Source organism: Polypterus senegalus, chromosome 15 (assembly GCF_016835505.1).
Source record: "Polypterus senegalus isolate Bchr_013 chromosome 15, ASM1683550v1, whole genome shotgun sequence".
In the NCBI taxonomy this organism is placed as follows: domain Eukaryota; kingdom Metazoa; phylum Chordata; class Cladistia; order Polypteriformes; family Polypteridae; genus Polypterus; species Polypterus senegalus.
The window spans coordinates 133,893,388-133,918,052 of record NC_053168.1 but is presented as its reverse complement, the minus strand read 5'-3'; positions in this window follow the sequence as shown (position 1 = coordinate 133,918,052).

The following is a 24,665-nucleotide window of genomic DNA, read 5'->3' as shown; positions in this document are numbered from 1 at the left end:
CCTACAACTGAAAACCAGCAAAACCAAGGAGCTGATGGTGGATTTTAGGAGACCCAGGTCCCTCATGGACCCCGTGATAATCAGAGGAGACTGTGCAGAGGGTACAGACCTATAAATACCTGGGAGTGCAGCTGGATGATAAACTGGACTGGACTGCCAATACTGATGCTCTGTGCAAGAGAGGACAGAGCCAACTATATTTCATTAGAAGGCTGGCGTCCTTCAACATCTGCAATAGGATGCTGCAGATGTTCTATCAGACGGTTGTGGCGAGCACCCTCTTCTACGTGGTGGTGTGCTGGGGAGGCAGCATAAAGAAGAAGGACTCCTAACGCCTGGACAAACTGGTGAGGAAGGCAGGCTCTATTGTAGGCATGGAGCTGGACAGTTTGACATCCGTGGCAGAGCGACGGGCGCTTAGCAGACTCCTGTCAATCATGGAGAATCCACTGCATACACTGAACAGGATCATCTCCAGACAGAGGAGCAGCTTCAGAGACAGACTGCTGTCACCGTCCTGCTCCAGTGACAGACTGAGGAGACCCCACACTATGTGACTCTTCAATTCCACCCAAGGGGGTAAACATTAACATTATACAAAGTTATTGTCTGTTATACCTGCATTGTTATTACTCTTTAATTTAATATTGCTTTTTTATCATCAGTATGCTACCCTTTTCTCTATTTTACTGATCACTCTTATCACTTTCTTTTATGGGAACTCGTTCCCTGGACATGTTTTACTACCTTTTACTACTTGTGAATTTCCCCTTGGGATTAATAAAGTATCTATCTATCTATCTATCTATCTATCTATCTATCTATCTATCTATCTATCTATCTATCTATCTATCTATCTATCTATCTTTAAGATGAATGCTATGTTACCCTAAAATTATTCTCCCCCCTTTGGGACTTCTAAAGTCCCACTAAAACTGTAAGGACAAGTTTCCTACTGTAACTCTATTCAAAGTCTGTATGAAACATGTGTATACTAAATATGTCCTCACTTTGGGGCTAAAAAGAAGTAAAAGATTTCTGGCTAGCTGAATTTGGTGAATAACAGAAAACAGTGTGAATCATTAATACCTAAGATAAATCACATAAATCAATAATAGCTAATAATACTAATAACAGTGAGCATAGAAAATCAAGTCAAACAATAACATGCATCAAAGTCCTTTTTCTTCAGAGTATACTGGCATTACTCTGGTGAGCAGAAGCGTTGCAGTCAGAAGGGGATGGCAGAACTGGATTAAAACTTATCAAGGCCTTGGGAAAAGGAAGGAACAGGATCTGGCAGTGACAACATATGGTGTCATGCCTGTGCAGCCTGTGTACTGAGTAACCCACAAGAGAAATATACTTAGGGCACATGTGCAAAACTAATGGTCTCCAAAGATTCTAGCGGGCCACACAACTCAGCAGCTTGGATTCCAGACAGTTATCTGATAGAGGAAGTGACATCAGAGAGGTTTGGAGGAGGAGTTGGTGGCACGTTACACTATGGCATGGCACAATAGAATGGCCACCCTGGTTTTAGATAAAACAACTCTTTACAATCTACTTAAATTTTACCAATTTTATAATGGGAAGGCAGATAGACAGAATCTGAATCATTTGATTTGATTCTTGACTTTGATTTTTGAGACAGGTTCTTTGACTTTGACAGTATTTTTTATCTTTTTCGTGAGTTTTGACTTCAAACCTGGGCCTAGACAATGTCTTTGTTGGCGCTTTTTTTTATATCTCAAGTCCTTTAATTAATGTTGTGTCTCAGGGGCTTTCCGAGCAAAATCTTTAAAAAACCTTTTGGAGGTATCATGTTTTGGACATCAATATTTCTACAAATCCCTCTGCCTCTGTGTGCTTCAGGCTAAAGTTAGAAAATCTTTCTACACCAAGATGTAAGCTCACCTACTGCGCCAGGGGACTCATGCTGTTTAGATGTGTAAGAACAAAGTATTCAAATACATATTTTTACAGATTCTCCATTTATTTCCCCAAGTATATAAATTATGGCTTATTGCAAAAAGATATAAATCCAGCTTAAATTGACACAATCAAACCCATGGGGGACTGGAACCTTCCTATCGCCATCAGCGGGTAAAGCAAGGAACCGTCCTTTGCTGAGGGCCAGTATGTTACAAGGCCTAGACACACACACACACACACACACACACACTGATTTCAAATAGTCAGTCAATCTAAACACACACACATATTTCCTTAGGGATTTGGAAGGGAATCCAGAGCAACGACAGGAAACTGTTAAAACATGGAAAAAATATACAAGTTGAGTAATTTGAACCCAGAATGCTGCTTACACGCAGAACCAAGCACTTTTCTGTAAAGCCACACATTTATATTTGAAAGATGCAGATTTCCATCATGAAACAGTCCCTCCTATGGTAACACGGAAATGTCTAGTATGGTCACTCATAGAATATTGTCAGGTGTCAGAATGGATTCAGGTGGAAAATCTATTGCACTTTATAAAACAACTAGCCACGTTACCTGTCAAAGACAAACACAAATTTAAAAATATTTGATATATCTCCCCCTGTGTGTACCTTCAGAGCCTTTCCCCTGTATCTTCATGCCTGAATCTCTCTTGACCTGAACTCCCTCCATCAAGAACATTTCCGGAAAGCCACGACCTCTCAGACTGTTATTTCAAGGCGCCTGCCCGGTTTTGTGTGCCTTTCGGATCTATCTATCTATCTAATTTTAATTAATTTTGAGTCCAGAGATCTTATGTATTTCTCATAAGACGTTTAAGGCTAATGGTAGAAATACTTGTGGGTCTGCTATATAAAGCACCTCATCATCTACATATTGTTTTATTTTCTATTGAAGACCTTCTCTTTTAATCTTCTTTTTCTCTGGTTTCTTCCGGAGATGAGTGGCCAGTGGCTCAATGGCTAATGCAAAAAGCTTTGGTGATAGTGGGTACCCTGGTCAAGTAGCTAGGATCTATCTCTATCTATCTATCTATCTATCTATCTATCTATCTATCTATCTATCTATCTATCTATCTATCTATCTATCTATCTATCTATCTATCTATCTATCTATCTATCGATCTAATCTTTTTCTAAAACTGTTTTGATATTATAGCTAACCAATTTTGTATGATGTGCTAGAGAATTCACTAAAGAAAAACACACCGTTATTCAAATTAATTTTGAATCCAGAGATCTTATGTATTTCTAAGACGTTTAAGGCTAATGGTAGAAATACTTGTGGGTCTGCTATATAAAGCACCACATCATCTACATATTGTTTTATTTTCTATTGAAGACCTTCTCTTTTAATCTTTTTTCTCTCTGTTTTCTTCCGGAGATGAGTGGCCAGTGGGTCAATGGCTAAAGCAAAAAGCTTTGATGATAGTGGGTACCCTGGTCAAGTAGCTAGCACTAATTTGAAGTATAATCTGAGTTTGTTTTATTCATCTATCTGTCTATCTATCTATCTATCTATCTATCTATCTATCTATCTATCTATCTATCTATCTATCTATCTATCTATCTATCTATCTATCTATCTATCTATCTATCTATCTATCTATCTATCTGTTATATAGTGCCTTTTGGATCTATCTATCTATCTATCTATCTATCTATCTATCTATCTATCTATCTATCTATCTATCTGCATGTCTGTCTGTTCAGTGACCCAAACACTAAACACATTCTTTTCCTAATTCTTTCTCACTCTCTCTCTATGCTTGCTGCCTTTATTTTCTACTCACCGAGTCTTCATTCCAGCCCTAATCCCTGGGTCTGTTCAGCTAGCACTTCATCTAGTGGTTCTGTGTTTCTTTGCAGTCTCAACTGCCATTTTAATTAAAGTTTCAGGTAGTCTTTCACTAACCCGATTGTGCAAAGTTTCAGCAGGTGTCCTGATACACAGTAATGGGACCCCTTGGTGCTTTATATGTGTGATGTCGTCCTATATTTTCATTATACATCCTTAGAGGATTGTATGGCTCCTAAAGTGGACATCATATCCCTTCCTTCTGTAACAGTTCAGTTGTGGATAACATTTAAACCCAAGTCTCTGTCTTCATTTGTATTTGTCTTATTCCTGCATTTTATTTGTAGATGCTGCTTTTTATGTGTTTAAAAAAGAGTAAGCAGAATCTCAGTAGCTCTCTAACCAGTTTTGTCACACTTTAGCTCAAACTGCCAATGCAGCTTGTCAGATTTAAAAAAATGATTACTGCAGCTTGTTTCTTTATTTGGATTTGGTTGCTACAGTGCCTAATTATACAGAGAAACATTAGAAATGAATGTGCATAAGGAACTTTGGCAGCCACTCCTCAAATGTTATTATATTTAAACAGTTTACTGCGATATTGGTTTTTCTGTGCATTTGGTTTATTGTGCCAACATTTTGAATATTTCAGTTTCAAATCTCTTTAAAATGATATTGAGTCTTTTGAAACAATCATCGGCAAATATGCAGAGGTGGATATCAAGAGTTTCACTCATTTAACCAAATCAAATCCATCATCCATCAACAATTACATCTGTTCCACAGAGTTAAACCGAGTGCCCAGTTAAGCGACCCTGCATGGCATGTAAGCCTGACCCAGGACTCGATCAACGTTCCAATTCTAATTTGTGCCAGCATTCAAAAATCAAAACACAAAATGGTGAGTATCATAGAAATAACATTAAAATAACAAATATAAAACTGCAAAATATTCTCCAAAATGTTTTTCTGCAACTTACAAAACTCCAGATTATGGAGTTATGGGTAAAAAGTTACTTGAGTTGTGCTTTCTAATATGTCTACTCCAACACCACTGCCATTAGTTTAGAGAAAGGATCCCATTTGTTATTCTGCGCAAGTCATTTCATGTTCTGTTGGGTCCCCTTTAAATAATCCAGTATCAACCTCAGGACCACCATGGACTAGATGTGTTTATAGGAAGTGTTTGATGTTGTAGCGGTGCTAGAGAGTAAAGGACTGCATATCCCAGCTGCCCCAAGGGTGTCGCACTATTGGACGACAACAAGGATGTGGAGACTGCTGGGAAGAAGGCGGGCCCTTGGAAGGACGCTGTTGTTTATCAGACCATTCCATCGCTCTTTTCACTTGTTTGGATTACTTGTGGTTTGTCTTGGATTATTGTTCCTGGTTGAATATATGGTCTGTCTCGTCTGTCGTGTTTTGTGTGAGTGAACAGCGTAGCGTGCCCAGCTGGGATGCCTTCATGCTGGGAGGACAGAGCATTAACTCCCCCTGGATGTTAGATGGCAACCTCCCTGGGTTTGGGTTGCAGCGGTGCCTCGGACTCTCTCAGGGCTTCATGGGAGTTGGAGTTGGATACAGCCCTGTTGAGATCTGTGTGCGCCACTAGTGGGTGCTGCAACAGGATCTGCTGAACCCTTTTGGACAGCTCTTCCACCACACCCGGAAGTGCTGCCAGAAACTAGGTCATCAAGTACGTGGAGCACTTCAAGGAGCCAGAGTCAGGTGGAGGAATACGAAGCTTGACCAGAGGAGTGGAGGAGAAAAGAAGGAGAGAAGGAAGAGAATCGTTTTGTGTATTGTGCTTGTAAGACTGTGCTGGGCTTGTGGGAAACGGGGAAGGTGTTTCCCACGAGGTAAAAGGAAACAAATAAAACATGTGTACCTTGCACTTGTGTCCCACACTTGTCTGTGTCAGGTTGAGGCTCCCACTCACCGCATCCCACACCACTTCAGGAAATGGTAGGACAAACTTAATATTCATCTCTAGGAACCGTCCACAGGATTCTCCACTCTTCATTCATCACCAACCGCATCTAATACATTGGGACTGTGATATGGACTTTGTCATGAGTGGGAATCAGGGGAGGAGTTATTTATTGTTAGGTGTGTTTTAATGTGTTACCTGCAACATCAACGGTATAATATGTACATAAAAGGCTGAAAACTGATCATATAAAATATATATATATACAGTGGTACCTCGGTATACGTCTGCTTTGGAATAAGTCCAACTTCGTATACGTCCTGTTTAGAGGTGAAATAGTTTGCTTGGTATACGACCTTTGTTTGGAATACGACTTGTGTGCTAGAACAACACGTGTGGTATACCGGGCGCGCGCCTTCAAAAAAAAAGGGCCAAGTTTTAACCTGTACAGTAATCCCTCGCTATATCGTGCTTCGACTTTCGCAGCTTCACTCTATCGTGGATTTTATATGAAAGCATAACTAAATATATAACGTGGATTTTTCGCTGCTTCGCGGGTTCTGTGGACAATGTGTCTTTTTACTTCCTGTACATGCTTCCTCAGTTGGTTTGCCCAGTTGATTTCATAAAAGGGACGCTATTGGCGGATGACTGAGAAGCTAACCAATCAGAGCACAAAGTTAAGTTCTCCTGACTGAGAAGCTAACCAATCAGAGCACGCAGTTAAGTTCCTGCCTGCTTAATGCAGTGTTAACCAGGAAGTCTCGTCTCGCTCACTCAGCATCAACGTGTTTTGCTGTGTAAAGAGTTAACTTTTGTGCTCTTTTGTGTTTATCTTTGTGTGTAGTCAAGCCCTTCATTATGGCTCCAAAACGATCTGCTACTGATTCAGGGGCCGTACTCAAGCGCAAACGGAAGATGTTAACGATTGCCGAAAAGGTAAACGTTTTGGATTTGTTGAAGGCTACGATTCTTTTTATTTAAAAAGTAGGAAAGGAATATAAGATCTACGGCCGCAGTGTCCTTTTAACCAGGGTGCAAAACGAGTTGTAAGTGGATGTAATAAGGCAGTAGTCTGGATGGAATCTGCTTTAGAGATTTGGATTGAAGACTGCCAGAAGAAGAACAACGGCAGTGCTACACAATTGCCTGAAGAGGCTCATTTGGAAGAGCTGTAACTCTCTCCTTTGTTGTGCAGTAAAATTAAACTCATTGTTATCGGACAAGTCATTTTCATTTATTTCATTTAATTGCTTTTGTATTTATGTATTTTAGTATTAAGCAGTGTTTAAATTATTTTATACAACCCCATCAATGTATAATATGCCAATAACATTAGGTTTTTTTTTTTCATGGGAACGAATTAATCATTTTCCCATTATTTCTTATGGGAAAAATTCATTTGGTAAAAGTCCTGTTTGGTATAAGTCCAAGGATCTGGAACGGATTAAGGACGTATACCAAGGTACCACTATATATATATATATATATATATATATATATATATATATATATATATATATATATATATATAGTAAGGGACGACCGGCAATTTATTCCGGCCGGGAAGCCCCAGTAATGGAAGGATGGGGGTGGGCAGCTGGGCAGCTTATCAAGGACACTGCCTCCCCCAGAACGATAGATGACCGCTTCCCTGGTCTGCAGCCATGCCCCGGTTGCCCACAGGGCACTATGGGACTTGGAGTTCGGCAGCACAGTCCTGCTGGGTATCATGGGTGCCGCCAGGGGACGCTGTGGGAAGTTGGTAGGAGAACAAATTCTCCCCTAGCCCGGAAGTACTAATGGACTCTGACAATGGAAGCACTGAAGTACTTCCTGGCTGATTAAAACCTGAATTCTCCAGCTGACCAGGAAGTCCTGGCAAGTCACGTGGGAGGAAGAACAGAAGCACTTCAGGGTCAAGGACTATTTAAAGGACTATTGGAATCCCAGCAAGTGAGCTGGAGTTGGAAGGTAGAGGACAGAGCTTGCTGGGAGGTGAGGAGGAAAGAATTGTGTGATTGATACTGTAATTGTTTACCTGTTTATTGTGGTGGAGGTGCTTTGGGCACTATTTACTTGAAAAGAAGAAATTGAACTGCCTCTTGGTGTTTTTAAAACGTGTGGTCAATGTCTGTGAGTCGAGTTAAGCACTGGTATAGCGCCATCTAGTGTTACAATATATATCTATATTAATGAAAGGCTGACTGACTGACTGACTGACTGACTGACTGACTCATCACTAATTCTCCAACTTCCTGTGAAGGTGGAAGGCTGAAATCTGGCAGGCTCATTTCTTACAGCTTACTTACAAAAGTTATTTTTACGCGTAACAGTCATAACTGAGGCAAGTTTCATTTCGAAATTCTACACGTAACGGTCATAACTGGAACCTACTTTCGACCATACATACGGCCATAGCCTGCAGCTCGGTCGCCGTGTGAGGCGGAGTTGCGTCCCACATCATCACGCCTCCCACGTAATTGAGTGCCTGCCCATATAAGGTAAATATTCACTGGTGAAGGACTGTGTTTATGCAAACGAAGATGAGATGGTCTAGTGTTTGGCACAAACTCAGTGAAAGTGCGAGAGAAACTTTTAAGTGCCGGGTCTTAGCTAACATTAAATAAAGCCGTGGACATCGCAAGATCACACAAGAGAGCGGCTCACGTGAACTGAGTGTGAACGCAGTACATAGAGAACAAGGAAGAGCTCCAAAGAGCGCTGAACAAAAAACGCATTACACAATTGAAAAGGCAGCAAAAGAATATGAAGCGAGTGACGCATACAAGCATATTCATAAGTGCAGCTACTGCGGAAACAAAGCACGGTGTAAACCTTAAGTTTAAAGTAAGTTTATAGTCAGGCTCCCGCTGCCGTTTGTCATGCCTACGACGAATACGATATTTGCGAGATACAAGTTTAATGAGAAGACACGAGGTATAAACGAGACTTTGGATCACTTTGTAACGGAGTTGAAATTGCTGTAGCGAGAAACTTTTAAGTGCCGGGTCTTAGCTAACATTAAATAATTGCTGGTGAAGGACTGTGCTTATGCAAATGAATAGAAAGCAAATGTTACGTTATTTTTAAAATGTTTCCTCTTCTTTTTCATAACTTCTTTAACACACTTCTTCTCCGATGCGAAGCAAGGGTATTTTGCTAGTATATAATATATACACTATATATTTTTTTCATTTGTGTCCAATTTTCAATAAAGACACGGCTCAGTGGGTCTCTGTGTTTTGATACACCCCTATGTTTCATTGTAATCACATACAAACACATAGGATAAACCTTCAGGGCTTGTCAAATGGCAATTCCACCCCAGTCGAGAGTTGACGCTGTCACCTAATACTTCTCCTCTTCTTCTCACTGCAGATCTCACGATTGATGGCAGGATGACAACTGACATATCTATTGGTTCCCGGTCACCTGAACCCGGACTCAGAACTGACTACACCACCGTCCTTAGCCAGTCTTAGTTGGTACTCTTGTCTCAAAAGACATTCTCAACACAAGCTGTCAGCTGGCTTTTGTTAGTTTCATTTCAATTATATGAGGATCATCTGCTGGTGTCTGAACCCATAGGAAAATTTTACCGCTCAAAGGTTGATCTCTGGTCGCTCATGAGACATAAAAGAGATTCTCGTTTGTGTTTCGTTTAACAATCATTTTTGTCACAGAGGTTTCTCCTGAAATTCCTTAGGGAACATAGCCTGAGACAAAAAGGAGACATGAAATACATCTGAGGTAAAAGGAATCAAACTGGAGAATTTGGTTTGAAAAGTTTTTTATATTTTGTAAGATCTCTTTCTGCTCTTGTTTGAATCTCTTTCAAAACTTCATATTATTGGACTGCTGCCTCAATCTAAAGTGACTTCCAGTATTTGGGTTACATTTCTTTTGGCTGTACAGTTTGTACAAGAGACTTTCTAGTGGTCATTTGGTGTCAGTAGTGGGATATGAACTCACAATGTTGAGATTTTCCAAAGTCTTAACCACTACGCCACCCTGCCTTCCTTTCCTCCAACATCAGTATGATTTAATTGGTGCTGCAATATAAATTAGAGCAACTAATGATGCAGGGTGACATTCCACGTCCCAAGAGCCAGTTTCTGTAGCCGAGGATCAGACCGCCAAGGTCCCCGCCTTCGGCCACCACCCAACTCACACTGCACCCAACCTCCTTGGCCCCTCCCATAGGTGGTGAGCCCATGGGGAGGAGGACCCACGTTACCTCTTCGGGCTGTGCCCAGCCGAGCCCCATGGGTGCAGGCCCGGCCACCAGGCGCTCGCCATCGAGCCCCACCTCCAGACCTGGCTCCAGAGGGGGGCCCCGGTGACCCGCGTCCGGGCAAGGGAAAACGTCGTCCAAGGTTTTTATTCTTCATTAGAGGTTTATTGAACCGCTCTTTGTCTCATCCCTCACCTAGGACCAGTTTGCCTTGGGTGGCTACCAGGGCATAAAGCCCCGGACAACATAGCTCCTAGGATCATTGGGACACGCAAACCCCTCCACCACGATAAGGTGACGGTTCAAGGAGGAGATTCTGGTCCACCGTCCGGCGTCTCAGGAGGGGGAAGCAGTGCAGTGTCAACACCGTATATGGTGGGGATGGTGCGCTGCTGACCTCGACTTCGGGCGTTGTGGGTCGGTGGGAGGAGTACTTCGAAGACCTCCTCAATCCCACTAACATGCCTTCCAATGAGGAAGCAGAGCCTGGGGACTCTGAGGTGGGCTCTCCCATCTCTGGGACTGAAGTCACCGAGGTGGTCAAAAAACTCCTTGGTGGCAGGGCCCGGGGTGGATGAGATCGCCGGAGTTCCTTAAGGCTCTGGATGTTGTAGGACTGTCTTGGTTGACACGTCTCTGCAACATCGCATGGACATCGGGACAGTGCCTCTGGATTGGCAGACCGGGGTGGTGGTCCCCTCTTTAAAAGGGGACGGAGGGTGTTGTTCAACTATAGAGGGATCACACTCCTCAGCCTCCCTGGAAAAGTCTATTCGGGGTTCTGGAGAGGAGGGTCCGTCGGATAGTCGAACCTCGGATTCAGGAGGAACAGTGTGGTTTTCGTCCTGGTCGCGGAACAGTGGACCAGCTCTTCACCCTTAGCAGAGTTCTGGAGGGTGCATGGGAGTTTGCCCGACCGGTCTACATGTGTTTTGTGGACTTGGAAAAGGCATTTGACCGTGTCCCTCGGGGATCCTATGGGGGTGCTCGGGAGTATGGGGTACGGACCCCTGATAAGAGCTGTTCGGTCTCTGTACAACCGGTGTCAGAGCTTGGTCCGCATTGCGGCAGTAAGTCGAGCCCGTTTCCAGTGAGAGTTGGACTCCGCCAGGGCTGCCCTTTGTCACCGATTCTGTTCATAACTTTTATGGACAGAATTTCTAAGCGCAGCCAGGGTGTTGAAGGGTCGGTTTGGTGGACTCAGGATTGGGTCACTGCTTTTTGCAGATGATGTTGTCCTGTTTGCTTCATCAGGCCGTGATCTTCAGCTCTCTCTGGATCGGTTCGCAGCTGAGTGTGAAGCGGCTGGGATGAGAATCAGCACCTCCAAATCCGAGAGCATGGTCCTCAGACGGAAAAGGGTGGAGTGCCCTCTCAGGGTTGGGGGAGAGATCCTGCCCCAAGTGGAGGAGTTCAAGTATCTCGGGGTCTTGTTCACGAGTGAGGGAAGAATGGAGCGTGAGATCGACAGGCGGATTGGGCGGCATCTGCAGTGATGCGGGCTCTGCATCGGTCTGTCGTGGTGAAAAAGGAGCTGAGCCGTAAGGCAAAGCTCTCAATTTACCAGTCGATCTACGCTCCTACCCTCACCTATGGTCATGAGCTATGGGTAGTGACCGAAAGAACGAGATCGCGAATACAAGCGGCTGAAATGAGTTTCCTCCGCAGGGTGTCTGGGCTTTCCCTTAAAGATAGGGTGAGAAGCTCAGTCATCCGGGAGGGGCTCAGAGTAGAGCCGCTGCTCCTCCGCATCGAGAGGAGTCAGATGAGGTGGCTCGGGCATCTGATCAGGATGCCTCCTGGACACCTCCCTGGTGAGGTGTTCCGGGCACGTCCAACCGGGAGGAGGCCCCGGGGAAGACCCAGGACATGCTGGAGGGACTATGTCTCCCGGCTGGCCTGGGAACGCCTTGGGATTCTCCGGAAGAGCTGGAAGAAGTGGCCGGGAGAGGGAAGTCTAGGCCTCTCTGATTAAGCTGCTGCCCCCGTGACCCGACCTCGGATGAGCAGAAGAGGATGGATGGATGGATGGATGATGCAGGGACTCTAGTTTTGCAATCAGAGTAAAGTGTTTTATTTCCACAAACAGCCGTCCATACATTTCACCATCTATTACTAAACACACTGTGCAAGTAACATTCAAACTGCGAAAAAATGTCAAAACACTACTTGGAAAATCTGAACCCATCATGTGAAACTCAAGAGGAGACCCTTGTGAGAATATCGGAGAAAAAGCAGGAGACCAAGGTTTTATTTTTTTCTGATCTCATTGTATTCTAGAAGACACCAAAAAAGACTTTAAGGAAATCTCTTTTATTGCATTTTTCATTCCTATGGGAACCTTTCTTGATTTTGCCTTTGCTTTATTTACAATATTTTGTTACAAATGTGTGGCTCAACCATTGAGCCCCTCTAACCACAGTGCTACATGGCTTTTTTCAAGTGATTTGTTTGATGGACATACTCATAAACAACAATATTAATCCTTTTTTATCTTCTAAGCTCTGTTTACAGCTTTCTTACCTTATTACCGGGAACAAAACAATCCACAGGTGCCACTGTTGTCCTGCTTTACAGTACTTTCTGCTCCCAGCAGCTCATAGAAATATTTTAAGGGTACCTCAGAAAATCAATTGTTCATGCTGTCATTGTTAATTGACAGAATTCAGAAACCCATCTCTCGCCTCTTCTTTCGGTTTGTTTCTTCAGATATATAGACACCCAGAGACGTCTAGGAATTTATAAAAGCAAAAAACAAAAAAAAAAAAAGAAAGAAAACTCCTGTAAGAACAAGTCAGACAGAAAGATGAAATGTGTTGGAAACTTTGTTTGGGTCTGTATTGAAGGAATGAGGCTTTGTCTTGTATCGATCACGAGCCTGGATGCCTTAAAGAAGCAAACAGAGAATGAAATGAATTGTGGGGAGAGCGCTGTGTGCACATGAAAAGTTGAAAACCGATCATATTTTGCACTTTATAACTACAAAATAAATAAATAATAATAATACAGTACATTTTATTTATATAGCACATTTCCCAAGCTCAAGGTGCTTAAAACAAAATGATACAAATAGTTTCTTGCCTGAAGAAGGCGGCTGAGTTGCCTCAAAAGCTTGCATATTGTAATCTTTTTAGTTAGCCAATCAAAGGGGTCATTTTACTTGACTTCTCACTGCACCCATAATGGCTAACACGGTACAACACCCCAGTACTACATAAAACAATAAACAGGTAAACACAGGATATAAAGCAATGATAGAATAAGGAAAGAATAAATCAGAGTAGCCCTGTGGTGGACTGGCACCCTGCCCCGGGTTTGTTTCCTGCCTTGCACCCTGTGTTGGCTGGGATTGGCTCCAGCAGACTCCTGTGACCCTGTAGTTAGGATATAGCAGGTTGGATAATGGATGGATGGATGGACAAATCAGAGTGTAATACTAAATTCGAAACTAGAAGAAATGCTTGAACAAATAATATAATTTAGGATATAAGACCCACACAAATTCTCCTGAGCATCTGGACGGGCAGGTAAACTGAAAGAAAGTGCAGAATGGCAGGTCAAGTAAAAACCCTTCCTGAACAGATGACTTTTCAGTTGTTTTTTTTTTAAAGAATAAATGGAGTCGGCTGATCTCACTAATTTTCAGGAGGTCTTTCCAAAGTCTAGGCCCTGTTGTCACCCACAGAGTGTAGGTTAGTGTGGGGCACAACAAGATGGCCAGAATCAGGAGACCTTAGTGGGTGAGCAGAAGCAGAGTGATGGAGAAGGTCACTGATGTAGTCCTGCGTGAGGCCAATTAAAGCTTAATAACAGAATTTTAGATAGATAGATAGATAGATGTGAAAGGCACTATATAACAGATAGATAGATAGATAGATAGATAGATAGATAGATAGATAGATGTGAAAGGCACTATATAACAGATAGATAGATAGATAGATAGATAGATAGATAGATAGATAGATAGATAGATAGATAGATAGATAGATGAAGATGGGCACTATATAACAGATAGATAGATAGATAGATAGATAGATAGATAGATAGATAGATAGATAGATAGATAGATAGATAGATAGATAGATAGATAGATAGATAGATAGATAGTGTGGAACTTGACCCGGACACAGACAGGCAGACACGTTTGAATCACCCCACACACATTTATTTTGGTGCTCCATGTTTACAGTGAGTGCACAACAGTCCTCAAGTACCCAAAGTCCTGGCCAACACCACACAATGCCTTCTTCCTTCAGGCCGCCTCTTTGCCTCCTCCCAGACCTTGTCTCCTTCTCCTTCCGACTCCAGCCATCCTCTGAAGGGAGGCGGCCCCTTTTATATGCACCCGGATGTGCTCCAGGTCTCCTCCAGTGTCCTACCGCTGACACGGTCCTGTGTGGCAGAAGCACCGGCTGTGAATCCAGAAGCACTCTGGGTGTCCCCGATCCTCTTCCCCCCAGCACTTCTGCCACACCCGGGGCTCTCTAGGCACAGGGACACCCCCTGGTGGTGACCACAGGCCCCTACAGGGTAGAGCTTCAAAGCTCTGTACCCGTGGCTGCGAAAGGAACCAGGGTGGTCACCCCCCTGTGGTCTGAGGTGGATGTAAGCTCTCTTCCAGTCCTCCTGGGCGTCCCGGCCGGGTCGCCACCCCAGGCATCTCCGATAATAGATAGATAGATAGATAGATAGATAGATAGATAGATAGATAGATAGATAGATAGATAGATAGATACTTTATTAATCCCAAGGGGAAATTCACAAGTAGTAAAAGGTAATAAAAAGTGTCCAGGGAATGAGTCCACATAAAAGAAAGTGATAAGAGTGATCAGTAAAATAGAGAAAAAGGTAGAAAAAGAAAGTCATACACAGAGCTGCTGGAAAGGCTGCCACTTGCAGCGGCGCCTGAGTCATAGAATTATACTCGATCCTGTAAGACACAGGGAGCCAGTGGAGGCGAACCTGTTGCTGGTCCGTGTCAGCTCAGAGTTTTGAATCAGCTGGAGCTGTAATAGAGGATTTGAAAGGGCATCTGCCAGTAGGGAGTTACAATAATAGATGTGATAAAAGCAGGGACGAGTGTCTCAGCATTACAAAAGGAGAGGAATGAGTGAATGTGGGATATGTGAAAGAGGTGGAAGTAACAAAGTTTCTTAATGTGGTGGGTGCAGTAAGAAAGGGAGGAATCAAAAATGACACCAAGATTCCTTGCATTAGAAGAAGGTCTGATGAGATCACCATCAAGAGTTACTGAGAAGAAGCTCATTTTCTTAAGTTGCGCTTCAGTGGCAATTTGCAGGAGTTCAGTTTTGTTGCAATTTAACTTTAAAGAGTTCTGCTCCATTCAAGTTTTACTTTCACTGAGGTAAGCTGTGAGCCGAGAGAGCTCTGATGAAGTTACGCTGTTAACATTGAAATAGAGCTGAGTATCTTCTGCATAATAAAGATAACCCAGTTCAAAGCTACAAATGGGGAAGCATATAGATACAGAAGAGCAGAGGGCTGAGGACAGAGCTCTGAGGGACTCCTTCTGTGACCAGTGCTGAGCTGGATCTGCTGTTGCCAAGACTATCAAACTCTTGCCCATCAGACAGATAGGACTTAAACCACTGGAGGGCAGTGCCAGAGTTGCCCAGTATATTCTCCATCACTCTGCACCATACAACAACAACAGGGAATCCCCTGGAACCCCTGCAGATTTTAATTTTTTTCTCCGGCCGTCTGGAGTTTTTTTCTGTTTTTTCTGTCCACCCTGGCCATTGGACCTTACTCCTTTTCTATGTTAACTAATGTCTTATTTTAATTTCTTATTTTGTCTTTCATTTTTCTTTTCCTCAGTATTTAAAGCACTTTGAGCTACTTTTGTATGAAAATGTTCTATATAAATAAATGTTGTTGTTGTTGTTGTAGATTGAGAGACAGAAATGACCAATTTTATCCATTTATAATTAAATGTACAGCAAAATGAAGTGTGCAGAACATAAAGGGGGTCTCAATTCGTCCTGAGTTCACTGTATGTGTGGCATATTTTCATAATCATTCTACAAGAGATAGTTACAGTTAGATTAAAATAACTTGCTAAAACTCAACAGTATGAATAATGATATTTCCTGAAGTGTGTGGAAATGATTTTTGTTAACACAACAACTTTTAAGCATTAAACACTTCATTCCCTCAGGCCAAAAAAACACAAAATATTTTAGCTTCGTGTGTCCTTTTTTTACGTTCTTGTATACGAAGTATAGAGAAAATGTTGTAATCGTCCATATATTTGACCTCGAGATTTTGACGAATCTCGATGTTTTAGACCTCCCTGAGTCTGATCTACTCTCTCGTAGTGAAAGTATTGTAATTGTCCAAAAATTCGATTCGGCGATTTTGATGAATCTCGACATTTTAGCCCTCCCGGTGTCCGATTTCCTTTTTCATCTGGAATATATTGTAATCGTCCAAGAATTAGATTTCGGGATTTTGATGAATCTCGACATTTTAGCCCTCCCGGTGTCCGATTTCCTTTTTCATCTGGAAAATATTGTAATCATCCAAAAATTAGATTTCGGGATTTTGATGAATCTCGACGTTTTAGACCTCCCTGAGTCTGAAAATACCATTTTTGGAATTATGTCTGTGTGTGTGTGTAAACACGATAACTTGAGTACGCTTTCACTTCGGTCAACCAAATTTTGCATACAAGTATTAGGTACAAAATGTAGATCTCTATCAACTTTTAACTATTTCCGCTAACAGGAAGTGGTACTTTTTTGTTCATGCAGCTGCAAAGTCTGATTTATTCAACTTTACTTTTATAATAATTGTTCAATATGTTATTAATTTAATTTGATTTGTTGATGATGGATCTTTAATGTACATAACATAAAACTATAATCATTGTTTTGTGGTTTACTCCTCAAATATCCATCCCCATATCTGAGTATACCAGAAAGTCGAGGGGAGACCACTCCCGATTTTTTTCTTTCCTGAACATCACAATAAAGTCTTTGCTACGTTACATAAATTAATTGGCTGCAAAAATAAATAAATAAACAAACTTCTGAAGTTCACTTTTTTAATCATCTTTACATTACAATCACGTTTCAGAAAGTGAAAGTTTCATTGTGGCAGAGTTAGCATGATGCTGCAGTTGCACACATTGTCTACCACAACCAAAAAAAAAAAAAAGAATAAACATTTCCTGTCAATATAACAAATAAGGAATGAGAAAAGTTCTTTCAAGTTCTGGCAAATATCAACATCTTGTAGAGTTTCTCCATTCATCTGGTAAATCGCAGACATTACAGTACGTACTGTTACTTGTAGTATTAAGGATTACACGGCAAAAAATGCACATGTAAAAACTAGACAAAAATTGGGAATTGTTTTGCTTTTATTTAGCAATAAAATCTGCCAATGGGTTAAGCAGAATTCCCTTGACAAGATTTCTGAAAGTAAGCAAAATAATCGCAAATACAAATTGTTTGATAAGTCAATCATTCTTACAATAAGGAAAACAAGATTTAATGTCATGATAGACATACATTTGTACTTACTTAGATTTCATATTTTGCAGTGTAGGCAGCCGACATTGCTGTGATTTTCACTTTATTGCAGTTCACATCATTCACACTTAATAATTTTCATTGTCATGATTTAATTTGTTATGATATTTCACATGAAGGTGCTGGTGGAAGTTGCCCTTCCAGCTTCATGTATTAGAACATAAGAAATTTGACAAATGAGGGGAGACCGTTCAGTCCATCAAGCCCGTTTGTAAGCTGTCCTGACATCTCATCCATCTTGCTGGGCTTCTTTCCATCAGCAGATATTGGGCATCTTGTTCAAATAGAAGGAAGAAAGTATCACAAGCAAATAGCACAATAATAAACTCGTTAGAAATGTGTCTTTCAGCTGGGCAGTAATCTTAAACGTAGACTGGTGGCTCAAAGTCAGACAGACGAATGTCTAACAGTTGCACAGTCTAAGCCCTTACGTCAATCCTAATGAGAATCTATGGAACTGAAAGATGGAGAAAATCTGCCCAAAAGGAAAGTCCACAATCACCCCATGCAAATTGTTTAAAGATAGAGCACATGGGCTCCAAAGGGCTTTAAATGAAATACAAAATATTAACGTATGGTACAGAATACTGTACATATGCCTATAGCAGGGGTCATAAAATAATGTCACATTATAAAAACAATTTTGGGCTTCAGTGTGCAGTTTGTTATTGTGTACAATTAGACAACTGACCAAGGCAGGCTTTGGCAAGGCACTGTATGTTAATGCCTGTCTTTGTAATACAATTTATTATATAAAGTAATGTACTTATTGGGGTGGCACACTGGCAGCACCCCTGCCTTGCAGTAAGGAGACCTGAGTTTGCGTCTCAGAATCCACTCAGCGTGGAGTTTGCATGTTCTCCCCGTGTCTGCGTCAGTGTCCTCTGGGTGCTCAGGGGTTTTCTTCCACAGTCAAAAGACTTGCAGGTCAGGTGGCCTGGCGACACTACATTGGCTCTGGCGTGTGTTTGGCGTTTACTTGTGTGTTTGCCCTGTGATGGACTGGTGCCATGTCTAGGGTTTGTTCCTGTCTTGTGCCTTCTGCTAGCTGGGTTAGGCTTCAGCACCCCCAACACCCATGTTCAGGACTGAGTGGGATAGAAAATGATTGACTGTCTTTACTTATTGGCTTCATGGATTTATTTGATGAAAAGGGAATGGCGATATCAAAAAGGAGACAATGTACAGGATGTGGCAAATGAGTCTAGGGATTAATACTCTGAGCGCATGCGAGCAGAATCAAATGAATGACATTAAAACAATAACTTCAAATTGTTCCAGAATTTTTTTTTTGTGATGGTTGCGGGTGGTATGGAACAATTATGAAATATCTTCATAGTGGGCTAATACGTTCTGATGGCTGTTGTGCTTCTTGTTAAATCCTGTCATACTAGTTGATGAGCAGGAACAAAGCAAATTAGACGCATCATTAGTTTCAAGGCATAACGTTTTCTGCTTTTCTGCACCACTCATGGATGCGTTATAATTTTAACAGAAGACGTTTTTAAGGTGGAGTTAAAAAATATCTTAAGAGCAAGGCCGGCGCCACCATTAAGGCGAATCAGGTCGGTTGGCACACTAATGAGCTTGTCCTAGGGCACGAAATAACTGCTTGAGAGAACACCAAAGTCCACAAAAGATGGAATATCCTGTTGGCTTTTGACGTAAAACGCCTCTATAAATAAATAAAAAATGCAGATTTAGGTGAGTTACATCAGATCTTCATTGTCTAGTTGAAAAGATCCAAACAGAAAACTAAAGAGCTGTGAGTCTACTGAACTGAATAAGCACAAAAGGACAGTCCTGATGCCAAAGGGGATACGGAATATATTAAAATTTCTAGTTATCCACCCATTGGCTGTTGTTATATTTCATCTTCTCAAACAAGATTATTTCAATAAAGAAACACCCACCCATTTCCAGAACCTCCTATTTCCATTGTGGGGAACATATCCCACCAAAGTTATGCTAGTTGTGAATTTCCCCTTGGGATTAAAAAAGTATCTATCTATCTATCTATCTATCTATCTATCTATCTATCTATCTATCTATCTATCTATCTATCTATCTATCTTGTATATAGTGCCTTTCCTATCTATCTATCTATCTATCTATCTATCTATCTATCTATCTATCTATCTATCTATCTATCTATCTATCTATCTATTCAGCCATATCTGGTGCAGCAGCAAAGTCCATAAAGTCTTGGAGATACCAGTCAGGAGCTTCAGTCAACATTCACATCAAACACCAGAATAGGGAAAAAATGAGATCTCAGTGATTTGGACTATGATTGTTGGTCCCTGACGGGCTGATTTGAGTATTTCTGTAACTGCTCCTCTCCTGGGATTTTCATACACAATAGTATCTATAGTTTGCTCAAAATGGTTTAAAAAAAAAACAACCAGTAAGCTGCCGATCTGCAGCTAGGGACGTCTTGTTGGTGAGAAAGGGGTCAGAGGAGATTGACCAGACTGGTTCATGCTAACGCAAGGGCTATGGTAACCCAGATAACCACTCTGTACAAATGAGGTGAGCAGAAACGCATCTCAGAATGAATAATGCATTGTACCCTTAGGTGAATTGGCAACAGCAGCAGAAGACCATGTCAGATTCCACTCTTGTAAGCCAAGACCAGAAATCTAAGGCTGCAGTGGGCACCGATTTACCAAAGCTGGACACTTGAAGACTGGAAAACATAACCATATCTGATGAATCTCGACTTCTGCTGAGCCACAAGCTCAGAATTTGGCACCAACTGCATGAATCCATGCACCCAACCTGCCTTGTGTCTACACTCCAGGCTGGTGGTGGCGGTAGTGTAATGATGGGATGAATGTTTTCTGGGGCACACTTTGGTTGCCATTAATACCCAATCTTCTAAAGGCATGATATTGCACCATGTCACAGAGCAAAAGTCATCTCTAAATGGTTTCATGGATGTAACATTGAGTTTGGTGTTCTTCATCTGAATCCAGTGGAACACCTTCAAGATGTGGTAGAACAGAAGATGTGCTGCATGAATGTGCAGAAATTGTGGGATGCAGTCAATTCAACATGGACCAGAATCTCAAAGAAATATTTCCAACATCTTGTGGAATCCATGCTGTGAAGAATCATGGATGTTTTCAGAGCAAAAGGACACCCTACGCAGCATTAGTAGAGTGGTCCTAATGACAAGTCCTACTACCACTGTGTCATCTGCAAATTTCACTATGTGGTTTTTCAGATAATGAGATATACAGTCATAGGTCAGCAGAATATAAGAGGGCTCAGAACGCACCCCTGTGGGGTGCCGGTGTTGAAAATGATGGTAGAAAATGTAATGCCATGGATTCTAATTGAATGGGGCCTGTTTGTTAGAAATCCGCCTTGCAGTAAAGAGATCATGGGTTTGCGTCCCGGGTCTTCCCTGTGTGGTAGTTCTTGAAGTAGTGAGAAAAGCACTTTATAAATGTAATGAATTATTATTATTATTATTATTATTATTATTATTATTAATCCAAAATCCAGTTGCAGAGTACTGAGTTTAATCCAAGTAGGGACTCAGTGCACGTTAATAATTTCTGTTATCATAATCTGAAAAGCCTTGGCTGGATGTGAGTGCACATTTCTCAGTTGTTTTCATTGCTACTTACAGAAAAAATGCAAAGCCTTGAAACGCTGGTAATAAATATAGTAATATTATATTACTCTGACCTAGTAAATCATGTCGACAAATGAATAGAAAAATAAACCTAACAATAATATCATTGTCTGAATTTTCTCAGTTCATAAAAAATGATGAAAATGGAAATTAGAGTGAAAGATACATTACTCTGTGAAAATATGAAAAGTGCACGTATACATAAGGTTAATGAATAAAACTGATAAAGCTATGTATTATATTCACATACCGTATGAGAGTCATGTCGTTTCCATCAGTATGACTGAATAAAACTGCTTTTGTTCTTGGAATATAAACAAATCTGATTATCCTAAATGAGTTTACCTTTTACATTACTGTAGACAGGATGGCATCCCAAAGCTTTTTCATTTGCAGGTCATTTTTAATATAATGGCCCCATCGATTGGCAGGCTCATATTTCGGTTTATTTTGCAGGATAGAAAAGCAAAACCATTACAGGGGACAATTTGCTTAGGTACTTTTTTTCCGGCAGATTTCAGGCAAGCAAACTTAATCCAAAGTGCTTTCAATGCAAGTATAACAAGGCACGGTGTTGTGAATTTTGGGAAATGTACCCAGAGACGGATGAGCTCAACGTTTTTCTATCTTCATGGTACAACAGACAACTACCTCCCACCATTTCAAAGTGTTCTACTTCTGTACTTTCAATGTAAATCAGCGATTCAAGCCTTCTGGTTTCCGATTCTCCATTATGGATGCAAACTCCAACTGTGCTTAAAATCATTTTAAGTGGTAATTTTGGAATCTGATGTTACAAACCAAAAATGTTCAGTATTCCTGAAAAACACTCTCTGTGATCTGAGTCAGAATACATTATGGAGATTTTCTTTTTGGTACATAACAAAAGAGAGCAATAAGCAACTTTATAAAAATTCAATAAATAAGTCTGTAAAGCAGAGTGGAAGGGGCTGACAGGACAGAATCAGAATCAGATTTATTGGTCAAGTGTGCACACATACAAGGGATTTGGTTTTGGTGAAAGTTACGTAATTGACATACACACAACAGTTAATCACACACCTAAGAGATAAAAACACAAGACAGAGAATGTAGAAAAAAGAATATATATATATATAGGGCCTATATATATATATATATATACTAGCTGTACCCCGTGGCTGCGCCCACATAGTAATGAAACAGGACAAACTTTAAAAATCAATAGACATTGGCACTGTATCTGATCATGTTCAGCTCTGACGGGAGATCATCCCCTGCCTGGGGAGAAAATCACATGGCCGTGATATCTCTGGGAATCAGCAGCTACCCTCTAAAACACACGTAGCTCTGATCTCTCTCTCAAAAGCGTCAAATGTTACTCCTTAACAATCTGGAGATGATAATGTCTGCTGAACAGATACTGCTAGCTAAGCAGAGGCAAGGTGCACTCCAAAACATGGCGTGAGTTACACTAACTGGAACAGAGGCTGGAGAGTGAATGAGGAAGGCCCCGCCTCCCCCCCCCTGCTCTCCACCCACAGCCACTTTCTTGGATTTGCATAAATACAGCGAGCCGTGGTACTTAACGCGATGCGAGAAGTCGCAAAATCAACCGGAATGTTCAAGCAAATTCTAGAAAACAGCCAGATCTAAATCCGTTAAGTAATAAGCAGACGCACATACAGACAGAACGCGCTTGGACCACCAAATTTTTAAAACCGTTTCTTAGCAAGCACCGATGGGTCAAGGGTAACCTGCATTCTAAATTTCAAGTCCCAAGTCCTCGTGGTTCAGGAGATTTCATGATAAGTGAGTCAGTAGTATTTGCTTTTTATATATAATATATATATATATATATAGTGATGGGTGGCCACGGCCATTTCCTGGCCGGGACACCAACAGAATGGAAGGACCAGGGTAGAGAGCATCGGTGAGGTAATACCTCCCCTGGGACGCTAGAGGGCAGCCCTCTTGGGCGGCTGTAGCACCACAGATTCCCACAGGGATTGCTGAGAGCCGGAGTTTGGTGCTGCCCTGTTGGGTTCTTTGGGGGCCAACAGAGGGAGCTGCAGAGCCACATGGAATCACTCCCAGGACCTGAATAAAAGGAGCCACCTCACTTCGTTCGGAAAGCCAGAGTTGGAGGTGGACAAAGCTTGCCTGGGGAGGAGTGGAGACGGGAGAACAAGGAGAAGAAGCAGAAGAAGCAGAAGAAGGAAAGGCTTCTGGGCTGGACTGAATATTTGTACTTTGGTTACTTTTGTGCATTGCCTTGTGTGCTGTGCTCTGTAGTGGGAGTGAATGAGAAGCGTTACTCCACATAAAAAAACGTGTGTTGTGTGGCAAAATCGTGTTGTGCCTGCCTGTGTCGGGTTAGGGCAGCTGTTCGCACTCTTGGGCTTCACTATATATACTGTATATATACTGTATATATGGAAGAGAAGGTCTGTGATACGGTTTGCATATTTACAGCTGGAGATCCACAAAGTGAGAAAATGAATCACGTATCATAAAGTTTTCAGCCTCTGCCAGGGGTCTTCATCAGAGGATAATGCTTAGACTTACAAGAATCAAAGGCAATATATAGCAAAAATTATGTGGGGGATGGTGGGGGGTCAAGGGGTAAATCAATCTGATCAAGAGGGTGAGGGGGGGCGGGGGGTACTAAAAGTGCCAGAGCGCTGGCCAGATCTTGGCTATCAAATGAGAACGCCATCAACAGACATTTGGACATAAATCCAGCATATGCAAACTTAAGAAGAACATGTTCATAATAAATAAAACTTTACAACCAATACACCCCACTTCCTGGTCACACTGACTTATATATATATATATATTTATTGTGATAGACGGCTGGGGACTCGCTCTTTTGAGGAGAGGCCCGGAGGAGTGGACACATCACCAGCAGTACCTCCTCCAGGACACGAGAGGGCAGCCCCCTTGGTTTACATCGGGGTTACGGGACTGGAGTTTAGAAGCTCAAACCTGTGTGGGCCTGTGGCCACCACCTGGGGGGCACCTGAACAGTTCCAGAGCTTTGGTCAACAGCACTTCCATCACACCTGAAAGTGCTGCCAGAAGAGGAACCGGATTCCCTTGCAGCACTTCTGCCACACAACCTGAAGTGCTGTCGGAACTTGATCAAGGAGCACCTGGAGCACTTCTGGGTGAAGTAAAAAAGAGGCTGCCTCACTCCAGCAAGAGAGCCGGAGTCAAGAGGAAGAAGAAAGAGCTTGTGCGAGAGGAGTAGAGGCGGTCAGAGAACAGAAGGAAGTAAGGACGGAGCTTAATTGTGGTTTGTGCATTGTGCTGTGCCAAAGGACAATAAATGTGTGTGTTCTGGACATTGTTGATGTGTGTGTCTGTCTGTAGCCGAACTGAATTGCTGCCTTAAAATGGCGGCTTTTAAAGACAAGCAGAGGAAGTGATGTCATCAGGGCCGGAACCGGAAGTGACGTCATCAGCGGTGCCAGGACCAGAAGTGACGTTATCGGCAGCACTGGAACTGGAAGTGATGTCATCGTTGGTGCCGGAACCGGGAGGGATTTCCTG